We start from the raw sequence: 12,300 nt of genomic DNA on the forward strand, positions 1-12,300 counted from the left end.
AAGCTTTCTATATCTGCAATTTTTATAAGTTTAAATCCTACTCCCGATTTTTGAACGGTCGGGTTTTCGTAGCGAAACCTGGCCTCATGTATTTGTCCATAACAACGACCCTAGCAACGGTTTGTTTGGACCCATGACGTCACACTTACGGAGTCAATTGCGCAGAGGGAAAAAAATAATTATTATAATGTAATTAAATGCAAAGGTGCGAGCGAGCTGGACAAGAATGACGAAAATAATCCCCGTAGAAGGGGATTATTCTCGTCATTCTTGTCCAGCTCGCTTGCACTTTTGCGTTCAATTGCATTATAATCATAACCTTAAAATGCAAGCCTTTCACCCTTGTTGGTGTTACACTGGTGGCAGCTGATAAAACCTGTTTGCTCTGCTGACGTCTAACCCCTGGTTAGCTCAGTTGGTATAGAGCGCTCCACTTGAAATGGAGGTCCCGGGTTCGATACTCGGACCAGGCGGATTTTTTCGGTCGCGCACCAGTCCCCTAGCTGTGTTTGGAGCTTTGTGTTTGTTCTTTGTCCCTCCTGTTCCCCTTCTCCAGGGTTTATTTTCAGAAAAAGCAACGCGTGTTTCGTAGCTTAGATGGTCGTCAAAGATTTATTCTGAGCGGTATCATCTGAAAGTACGATACTTGTTGAGTCGCTTTAAAACGACCCAAAATAAGCAACCCTCGGTTGTAAGTTGTCTTCGCAAAAACTTTATTTAGATTGTATACGCGTTCCGCCTGCAACAGTCGTCAGGATTGTCGGAACACGTCGTGCAGCGCCTGCAATTGTGGGAACTTGAAACCGTGACAGACCCCGTCCACGTCGTCGTACTCGAGGTCGAAGATGCCGATGGCCCGGATGTCCCGATGCGCCCTGATGAACTGAGTGGACTCCTCGCCCAAACCGGAGAACCACCTGTAGCCGCCGTCCGAGATGACCTGGCAATCCGTCAGGTAGTCCCGGTACGTCTTGCGGTGTGACCTGCCGATAAGAAAGTCAGTCGCCATTTAACTCCGCTTCCCTTCATCTAAACGACGTTGATTTCTATTCCCCATAAGCTTTGGAAGTCTTCAAATCACGAGACCTAATCTAGGCTGTCTGCGCGTTTCGCATTTTTTGCTCAATTTTAGAGCCCAGCTCTTGAGCGCGATACACATTCGCGTTTAAACTCTGATCCGACGTGCTTACTGTCAGAACGATGGCTGCTCCAACTCGCGGCACTAAAGAGTTCGAGACACGTATGCATCCGACGCGTCATGGCGTCGTTCCGTTCAGCTTCGTCCAGTTTCAGGTATCTTTCTGCCGGATCGATGGATGAATGGTAATGGCTGTATATATAACGGGCTGTAGCTCGCGCCACCTAGCTAAGAAACCTGAAATACTCCCCTCGCTCATCGTGTTTTTTCTGACTTTAAAACAAACACAACATTTTTATGCTATTCCATTGAAGTGTGCGTGTCTGAACATTTTCCGTGAGGTTACTTTTCTGCTCAAGATCCCTTAATCACGATGGGCTACAGCGGGCCTCAAGAGCCATCCCAGCGAAGCAAGCACTGCGTACAAATCACGTGATACGCAACCCGCACATTGCTGCGTCTCTCCCGAAGTTCATGTGACGCTCACACGGGGCTCACACGGCATTGGTATGGCTCGTAGCGTCCGCTAGTGTCCACCGTAAGGTGAAGCGGAGTAGATTCGGGTTTCGACAATCTCGATCAGTTTCAGAAGACCGGCTTGCTATGGCGCCCGAAATCAGCAACTGGTCTTGTGCGCGCGGGAGAACTCGACGGCGTCTGTTTCCTTCACAACGACGACTCGCGTGCAGCCTGCGTGACGCACCGCGCACTGCCACGTCCGCTTCCCCGGGCCACGTAGCACCTCCTCTCTCACTCGGTTCAAAAGTCACGTGACAAAATGACGCTCACGCCATCCGTACTGCCATTGGCTGCAGCCCTTCGAAAATCGGACAGCAGTGCGGCGAATATCTGGCGAGTTGGTCGCATGCCGGTGCCGGACGGAGCCCCCGTCCGACGATCCGGTGCGACGAAAACCCTCGCCTCCGAACTTCGTTCCGGCAGCTTGCGCGTCGAATCGGACAGTTTTGACGTGCACGAGTCTCGCGCTTAAGCGCCCGTTTCCGGCTTGAGCGGCGTCGACGTAATTTAGCGGAAATATTTCCCCGTTAAATTTAGCGGGAAAATGTCCCTACTAAATTTAGCGAAAAATTTCCTCGCTAAAGTGAGTGAAAAAATTCCCCAGCTCAATTTAGCGGAAAAAATCACACGTTAAGTTTAGCGTAGAAATTTCCCCCGCTAAATTTGGAGGAGAAATCTCCCTGCTAGGTTCAGCGAAAAAATTTCCCCGCTAAGTTTAGCGGCAAAAATTCCACTCTAAATTAAAAAAAAAAAAAATTCCCCGTTAAGTTTAGGGAAACAATTTATTACCTAAAAAAATTCCCCGTTATGCTTAGCAAAAAAATTTCCCCGATAAATTTAGCGGGAAATTTAGCGAAAATTTTCCGCTAAATGGGAGGGGAGCAGAAGAGAAGGAGGGAAGGGGAAGGAGGGGCGTACCCTCCCCTCCTCCTCTTCAAGAGCTGCGCTCTAATTCGGCACTACAGAGAATTGAAAACGTGTTTAATTTTTTAAGCCCTGTCTTCGCTAGTGGATTCTCAGTGGAAACTTGTACTCCTCGTCGGTTAGATGACTTGGTGGTCTGAGTGCAACTCACAGAAGCGTCGTGAAAGCTCGTTTCCAGTTATAGTCCTCACGGCAGTGACGGACAAAAAAATAGAGGCCAATGTGGATTCTTCCTTTTATTTGTCGGGTCATTTCTATGGCCTTTCTGTCTTGGTCATTCAGCAGGTGAGAACCTGATCTGCACATCTGATCGGGAACACAGACATCGCCAAGAGAGCGAGCTCTCACCCCTGGAAGCTGTTTCACTGCGCGACTAAGTGCACTCAAAATGAGGATCTTCCGAAGATATCAGAAGGACTGAAAGAGAACCCATCAAAACGCGAGTTCCCTCACCATATTATTAATTGTGCATTGTCATCACCACAATTACTGTTAGTAGTCCCAACTTTGACGTCTCTATTTTAAAATTCCTTTGCGTTTTCATGTATATCATGATTAGTGTCTTGTGTCGCAACTATTTCTTATAAACATTATCAGATCTACCATATTAATTACTCTTCTGCCATGTGTGAATATGTCAAAGTTCTTATGCGCTTTGGTTTCTCCCAGGAGTGGCTTCTAGATCAGTTATTATAATGTCATAATTAGCGACTTTTCTTAATATGTGTATTTATCCACCTTACATATTTTTCTCAGGTTTAAATTTGCAAAGTTAAGTTATAATTTAGGTCAATTTATTTGCTATTTGCTCATTTATATAGATATATTTTCCGGCCCTCCAAATTGTGACAGATCCCTAATCCGTCTCCTAGTCAAACGTTTTGGAGACCAGCTCTTAAGCCTTTTGATGGCAAAAATGTAATCAAGGGGTTTGTGTGTCGCCGCTTTTTACTGGTTAGTTGTTATGTTCATTCCATAGAAACTGAACAAAACCAAGATAAAATTATGAGGTGATCGAATAACCAATTTTCAACTGCCATTGACTTTCGAAAGTGCTGGTGACCGATGAGATACATTCGCTTGAACACCATTATTAACTGAAACAGCATTTGAGCCCCCAGATAGTGTTAAATTTTGGAAAAGGTCCATTGAGATGGTATAAGAATGCTGCGAAATATTCTTCCCTTTACAATGCTGCATCGGATCGCTACACAAGCCACGTGCGAAATGCGAACGTGAAAGAAAAAAAAACAAAAAAAAAAAACAGCACAAAATAAACGAGGTACAAGAACGAGAAGTAAACAGACACAGCACTGTGCTTCTTGTGCCTTGTTTATATTGCATTTTTTCCCCCTATTAGACATGCACCAACTAGCCCAACTATATTGTCACGAATGAACAAATGAAAGAAAGAACAACTGGGGAAACTGAAACGTTTAATGTGGGCGAACTGGTGCCTAAAAATAAAAAGGGAGCAAAAGATAACTGCAGAGCGTCGCGGTCGGCGAAAGAGCAGAGTCGAAAGCTTGGGCGAAACTGACCCTCGCTTGCTACGCGAAGCCCCATGAACACGAGTGAGCTTTTGGAATAGTCGGCGTAGAATGTTCGAAGCGTAGAACATTCGGACCTCGAACAAGCAACAGGGTTCTCGAATTTACCACAAAACTAAATTGCAGGAATAACGAACGATGCGTCGCTCCCAGGAATCGAACCCTGTCTTTTCATGTGGGACGCAGGCGCGATAACCCTTAGGCCACGCGCGCGCTGCCTACTTGGGCAGCTGCGCGCGCGGCAATATACCAAGCTACGAACTTCGACTAACCTATGATGTGTCCGGGGAAACTATACGGCGCGGAAACTTTGGAGTCGGAGCCTCGTAGCCTAGAGCCAGGGGCATTTCGATTTCGACCCTTCGTCGCTGTATGAGAAGACTGAGGTCTTTGGTAAGCTCGCCAATTCTGTGCATGTGTACGGGGAAAACTACGAAGTGTTTTTTCGCTAAAGACGCGGAAACGACACAAGGACAATGAGACAAGGGACGAAAACAGGGCCCTGTTTGGTCCCCTTTCTTGTTGTCCTCGTGTGGTTTCCGCGCTTTGAACGCGCGTTTTGTCTTGTCGAAACTCAATTGTTATTTTGATTTCTTTCTTTTTTTTCTTTTAAGCTCGTCGGCCTAGCATTTTCCGCCGCAGGAAACAGCGAGTCTGTCGATCACTGCGAAGCAGCTTCAACAATATGACATAATTCATTCTTTCTGTCCCGCACTTGAACCTGTGTATGTTTTCTTTTTCTTCTCATTTACGAGTTAAAGTTAAACTATTTTATATAAAATGTTTAGAACAAACGTTCTTAATCGTTGCTTTGTAGTATACACGTATGAGCAGAATGAAGCATTGAAGCGCGAAATTGACAAAGAACTGCCTCCATCAGTTAAGTGGGTAGCACTTACCCCAGGTCTATGGTGCATGCGTTGTTGTACGTAACAAGTCCCAGGTAGTGAGCCTTGGCTCCCGCCGTCCTGTTGTATACGTCGTACTGACTATAGTACGTCCAGGCGAGCGAAAACGAGAAGCCCATTTCTTTGCTCATGCTCTTCCAGGAGAGCCCGTATTGCTTCTGGAGGCCCTCGTACATGCTTTCCAGAGACACGTTGAACCCAAAGGACATGGCGCCCGCAAATTGGGTGGGCGTCAGACAGCTCAAGAACCCCATGTGCGGCTTGTCGACGTCCGTCACATGACTCAGCGCTATAGGTATAACGCTGCCGTGCATGAAATCGCTTGGATAGTACATGGAGTACACGGCAATCGGCCTCGGCGGCAGCAGGATCACGATCGAGTAATCGCCTTTATCCTCCAGCCTTCGTCGCAGCGTGTCGGTGAAATTGACGAGCATCACGCGGTCTTTGAGCAGCATCCAGTCTGTCAACATGACAGACGCACCCGCGAACTGAAGACGCAACACGAGGTACACTATGTGGTTTAGTAGCGTTTCCACGCACGTGCTGTCGCTGAACCACATGTTCACTGCCGTGTAGTTGACATGGGGCCCCCCGAAGCCTATGTAGAGCGCCGTCCTCTTCAGCGCCGCCTTCAGTTCGATTCCATGAGCCACCGCCAGATCTGTGGACTGCTCGGTCGTGCTGGTGAGGCAGCAGAGTACGACATGCCGGCACAACTGGGCCGGTATGTTTCGATGGGAGAAGTTGGGCCGGTGGTACTCATAATTGACGAAGCATACGACGGGCCGCTCGTGCAGATCGGGAATCGGGCAGTAGGGCGGCTCCGACATCTCGTTCTGGTCTTCGGCGACTCTCGAGGCTTCCCTGGTATAGCGCCAAGCGACGTTCGCGATGGTGACGAAGCACATGACCAACGCTACGCCGGCCAGGATGTTCACCCACCAAGGCTTGATCTTGTAGAATTCAGCAGGCTCTGGTGCGGAGATAGACCCGCTTTCGATCTTGTCGCTTTTCATGGCCGGCTTCTTCTTCGTCTACTTCTTTGCGGATCTTAACAACCCCCTCCTCGGGTAAGTAAATATTTAAAAAAAAGATACCGGAAACCACAAGAACACAGTGTCAATTATCTTCGCCTTTAGAAAAAAAACAAAAGTAAAAAGAAACTTTCAGCGTTTCCGCTCTCGTGAAGAAGGAAGAGCAGCCAAACTGTATACTATGGTGGGAATGAAGTAATGGCCGGCCGCAAGTCGGCAAGCCAGAGTGGAAAGGCTTTAGGGTGCCTACATGTCTGTCTGTCTCAGGGTGAAGACATTAATTGTTGCCCTGAATGTGCCAGCGCGTGACGCTCTAGCGCATTCGGTGCGTGACTTGGGTGGTAAAATGGCGTCTATGCATTAGCCAGAGCTACGCGCTCGAGCTGAGTGACACCGGATTGCACGCACTTCAAAATTCATAAAACAACGATTGGGCGGAAAAATTGCTGAGATGTCACTACTCAAGCAAAAGCGCGCGTGTGTAGGTAGGCACTCTAGAAAGGCTCGAAAAGTTGCCGCCATCTATGAGCGATGGCGGTAGCTATCTAGAATTCAGTGTCATCAGGTCATTTAGAAACGGACACGATCTAGGGGAAACTGTAAAAAAGTGAGTAATTAAATGTTGAGCATCGTGACCTTGATTTGCCAGGCTTTAGGGACACTGTTACACGCTGTAATGGGGGATTTAGCGAATAATGTAGCTCTCAGCTAGACGCTTGACCTTAAAGTCGGCGACATCACTGAGTGCCGTGATTGGCCAGCGCAGCGATGCTACTAGCCAGCGCCAAGGTCAAGTGCGGCTTTGGCGAATCGCGGTAGACGGCGACCTCGCCGACTTTCTCGCCGAGTTTCTAACTTAGATCTCCAGTACGACAGCTAAGGCTCGTTCGCCCAGCTTCGTAACTTCGTAAACTTCGTTACGTAAAAAAACGTTACGAAGCTTACGTGCGCGTACGTTGAGATATGACCGACACTCACCGGCAGCGGCAAGTCCGTGCTTAGTACGAAGCGTTGGCCTTGCCACGCGCAATACGAAGCACAGATGTACAAATGAGTTGCGGTCGTACCTTGACGAAAGCTTACGCAAGCTTCGTAAAGTAAGAAAACAGTGCTGTCTAAGCCAGCCTGGTCTATAATGTGCATCACGTAGGGGCGATTCATAACGGGTCGCTGAAGTCGTCAAACACAAAGTTGGGGTCGAAGTTCGTACAGCGTGCTGATTGAACTATCGCAACGATGGCCTTACGCGGGACGATATGTCACTCGTCCAAACTCTCTCCATGTTAATATTCCAACGAGATTGTGAAAGAGAAAGTCGTAGGGAGTTTCATCCATCGTTGGTTTCATCGGAGCGCGCGCGAGCAACACCGTGTGGCCAGCCGATTGAACGGCTGCACTCATGACGTTGCGCACCCTTGTCTCTACATCCCTATGCCGCGTTAATGCTGTCTAGATTGCACCTGAGCGGGCTGTGAATACTCTGACCTCTCTCGTCGCAAGATCGTAGTTTGTGGAAGTTATTGGGGACGACAAAGTTACGTTTCACAACTTTGGGAAGGCCTTATTTGAGGCCGAATTGTTCGCTTCGAAATCGAGGCGAAGATTGAACTTCCTGATATTGTGGAGTTGTGCGCATTGTACGTGGCTTCAGAGTTGATTATCTTCCGCCACTCTCAACAACGCTGCCGTGGTCACCCAGAGGCGGTGTGTGTAGTGACGTTGGTAGTGGCTGAGGAATGAAAGGGGCGACGGGGAATGGCAAGAAAAAGCCGGGGAAGGGAAATATAAGAGGCACGACCAACACACACACAAAGAAATAAAATAGGGGTCAGAGAGTACCGTAGAAAAGGTTCGGGAGAGAGGGGTGTGTGTGTGTGTGCATGGGGGGAGGGGTGATGGCCTAGAAGAAGGGGATACCCTTCCCCCGATTGTTTTATTTTTATTACATGTTTTTTAAACATCTGGGCACTATGGGCGAGGTGAGGGACTGGAAGCGTCCCTGTTGTCGGCCTGCCACGATTGGCCGAGTGGTGTCGGTGACGTCAGAAAAGAATTTCTAATCGACGCAAATAAGAGTAATGCAAGAACTTCAATTTTCACGGTGTTGGCAGTGCTGGCTTCAGAGCGTAATGATTTCAGGCTTCCTCCAGTGTCACTAAATGAGCTACACTTCAGAGTGACGACACTTACCTATATTGTGGCTTAAAATCATGGTCGCTAGTTATCTGAAGCTTTATCTGAAATCACAGGAAACACTTTTCCGTCTACCATACATGTTTAAAGAGTTCGCGACAAACCAAAGCAATGTTACATGAGCTTCCCGACACCGAATCTAATGCTGAGGAAGTCGCACTTTTGAATCATGACGATCGGCAGTTGCGTCTGCTATGCACAAGCACCAAAATGGCGGCACCCACAACAATGTCAGGAAACAGAGTGCCGATACTCTAAGCACAGCTCATTTAGTGGCTCTAGCTTCCACCATGCTATAAAAAATATTTCTTTATAATTACATACATCAGCGAACTTGTTGTTCGGAAGGTAATGATGTCAGGACGCGGAACCACAGGAGGGGCGCCACCAAAACATCTCGCCGCCTTGGAGGCTATGTTCTGGGGCTGGGCGGTTGCCTCCCCCCCCCCCCCGCCCCCTTGCCCCTTTACGCCCCTTGCCCTCTGTTTTGACGTCCCTGCTTAGAGGCATTCTAACTAAGCGATGACGAGTAACAGCACAGCGTGCAATTTTCGAAATAATGGTTTTAGAAGTTCTGATACTAAAACGGTTCACGTTCCATGAACTCCCAAGTGGCCATGACAGACTTTCAAGCGAGAGGCTTGTGCGTGGCTCGTAGTGTGCAGGCAGGTTCAGTGACGTTCTTTTATACTTCCTAGCGTCGACATCAGGGCCAGAATTATCGGATGTGAGCACTGACCTCTATCTTATTAAAACTTTAATTTTAAATTAAAAACAACTTATTGAAATTGCTAATGTACGTGTTACTGACTAAACGAAAATCGGGGTTTTCTTAGCCCTACTACAAAAACTCAGCGTTTCCTTTGTGTGGTCTTTGATACGTACAGTTAAAAAGTTATACCGCACCGTTATCAAGCCCCTCGTAAAATTTGGGGCCGTATGTTCGACTATGCACGGGCGCTGACGTCGATTTGAAGTTTTGGGGTGTATTATATGGGACAAAGGGGTGTAAGGTGATACCGTTCTTTTTAGAGTGTAGATGGCACCCAAGTACGGCGTCCCTCCCAAACCGACCGCTCCGGTTGTTTCTACCAGCGGTGATACCACCATTCCCTCGTTCACCACTTCTTGTTGTACCTCACCGCCGCCACGCCGCCACCAAGTGCCAGAGTCCATAAATCTATGTTCTCTTCCTACTTCTTCTTCTTCTTCTTCGGGTTAAGGCTCAGCTTTGTGCACGATGGTGGCACCTGCTGCGATCGACACAGCACCAAAGCAAAACACGAGGCCAGCCACTGACCGCACGCCATCACCATGCACTACACCGCAGGACGCTACATCGCTAACACCGTGACCGCCGAGGAGGGACCTTGTAAAGGGCCGCCCACACTAGCGAGAAAACGCGCCCGGCGCGCCGATAAATCGGTTAAGCGGGAAGATAAAGGGCGTGTCTCTGCACGCGCTCGTGGCGCTGACTGTGCTTCGGCGACATTTTGTTACTTGCCGCGATCGGCGTGCCACGCGCGTTTTCTCGCTAGTGTGGGCGGCCCTTAAGGGTTCTGGAAAAGACGGCTGGTTTCTCGATCGGCCGGGCGACGGTCGTCTTGACCGGCGGCGTGTATGATGCTCCCTCCCCGGTCGTTTTGTGTGGTTTTGCTTTTCTAACGGGGGACCGCGTGGACCTTTCTGCCTACGCGGCCCCCTGGAGAGCGTCTTCCTGTGTCTCCCCCATCGGGATGACCCCTCGGGAAGAGATGTTGTTCTTTTATTTTGAATCTGGAAGGCTTGCGCATTCTACGGGGCTTCTTGGGTTTCAACCTGGGGGTTCCGGAGAGGCGCCGCTATGTCTGCAACGGGATGCATGGACGAAGTTACGGAGCTGTCGGCTGTAGTCCGTTGGCAAGTTAACGAATGTGTATCGACGCATTGCCAACTATTGGATGGTGGATATCACGTGGCTCCAGCAAAGCTTTGAAATGATTGGTTGGTCCTCGCCCGAGAGTGAGGGGGTCAGCGTCTTCAAAAGCCCGCGACGGGGGAGAGAGAAGCCCCTTTCTGGCTTGGACTTGGACTTATTTGGAGGACGGGAATTCCCTTTGCTTTGAATATACTGTGTACAATAGCTCGTCACGTCTAAATAAACAGTTTAGACGAAGTCCTCCCGCATCTGTCGCACTCTTCTGATCACCCACCGATCAAGGCTCATCAAACGATTGGCCCCGCAAGACACCGCCGGGCAGTCATCATCTATCCAACCAAGGGACGAACCTTTACTGACCTCATAGCTCAGCGCCCTCCGCGGTGGCACGGAACTAACTACTTCTGGTTCGAGGCTAGCTCCGAACACGAACTGATAATGAAGCAATGGTGAGGGTGCAGGCTAGCTGGTGTAAATTGAACATAGTTGTATACCCGAGACTGGGGATACGGACAGGGGACAAACACAAAACGACACCACACGCACGCTCGCTCCCCGTGGGAAGAACGGCCAGCGTCACCACCTAAATGTGTTTCTTCCACCGTGGTACCGCCCGATTCAATAGAGAGTTTTAGTAGATCGTTCCGATACCTCCGATAGCCCCGATAACGATACTATGCATGCACAAGGGAGGCGATGGCGGAGTATCGGGTATCGTTATCGGAGTCATGGGAACGATCTACTAAAACTCTCTATTGGTACAGCTACCCTATGCTTACTCTTTTTTTAATAAAATAATGTTGTCGTGAAGTTTTCACTTAACTTTTGTATAGGTCTGCATTTTTTAATGTTGAATGTTTTCTATGGTGTCTTTGGCGTATGACATATTCTTCAACCCCCCCCCCCCCCCCCCTTTCCTACTATGAGGCCCTCTGGTAGGCGTGAAATAAATTTAAAAAAGAACGGAGTCTTAAGGATTCGATTCAGGATTCAGTTCTGGAGAAACGGCCGCCGAAAGAAGCAGTCGTGGACTACTTGGGTGTACTATATAAATCTACCCCGCACTCAACCACAGTACTGCCTCTTGCTCAGTTGCTTCACGGTCTTGAGCCCAGGATCCGCCTTGGCACCATTGGTTGGCACCATTGGTCTTCGAAAAAATGTTTTTTTTTTCTAGAAGCCTGCTTCAGCGATGTAGCAGTTGCGAGCTCGGGTTTAGGACAAGCAGGGAGCGCCAACAGCAAAAGCTGATGAAAAAAGGAGTGCTAATACACCCATTTTTCAAGGAAGAAAAAAAATACAAAGAAAAAACTTTCCTACTCCCAACCATACAGTCATTACAATTAACGCTAGAGGTTCAGGTGGCGCTAGTGTGCTGTTGCATTTTGAAGCAGACAGCAAGCAGTCAGAAATTGACTTCCGGTAATGCATTTCTAGGAAAAAAAGCGACTGCATTTTCTCTCTGCGCTCGATTATAACAGCAGATATCACGAGTAATTTTTACGTACTAGGCACATTAGAACATTTCCCAGTCACGCATACGAAATAATTGGTCAGTTATAGCAATTTTATTTGAAATTCGTGGCAAGAAAAACGGTGCTAAAACCGCTTCGTACGTGTATTTATGTGCACTGTCGGATACTGTTAGCGCGAACGCGGCGTCGGCGCTTTCCAGCATGAGGGATATACGTGCCAAACGAACGAGGGCATGTGGAAAACCAAGAGAGACGGCGAGAACTACGCAGTAACACTGGATAAGTAACTCCTTGTGCATGCAGACGATCAAAATAAATTGAAAGCCACGTAATATAGTCAGATTTGCAATAAATAAGTGCTGCTTTATTCTTTCTGCTCATGAATATGTGCGAAGATGCTTGTTTTGGGTTCAAATCATCACCCGCACGCTCCAAATCTTTGCGAATAGGGAGAAGTCAGAGTGCAGGTGCCCGATAAAAACTGCCCGACATAGGTAATAATAAAAAGACACACCTTTCGTAGCTCACGTGCTTTATTTTTTGCGTTCGAATGTTTTTTAACCGATCGTAAAGATGCACGACGGACTCATTTTAATCCAATGACAGGACGGGCATATTAGCAATATATAAGCACCACC

General features: G+C 48.2%; 1 non-coding gene across 1 annotated transcript; it reads left to right on the forward strand.

Moving 5' to 3' along the window:
- The first annotated feature begins 400 nt into the window (after nucleotides 1–400).
- On the forward strand, nucleotides 401–473 carry Trnal-uaa. Its single transcript has one exon. It is a non-coding gene; the product is annotated as a tRNA-Ser (tRNA).
- The last annotated feature ends 11,827 nt before the right edge of the window (nucleotides 474–12,300 follow it).

This window comes from Ixodes scapularis, unplaced genomic scaffold, assembly GCF_016920785.2.
Source record: "Ixodes scapularis isolate PalLabHiFi unplaced genomic scaffold, ASM1692078v2 PGA_scaffold1__304_contigs__length_218370807, whole genome shotgun sequence".
In the NCBI taxonomy this organism is placed as follows: domain Eukaryota; kingdom Metazoa; phylum Arthropoda; class Arachnida; order Ixodida; family Ixodidae; genus Ixodes; species Ixodes scapularis.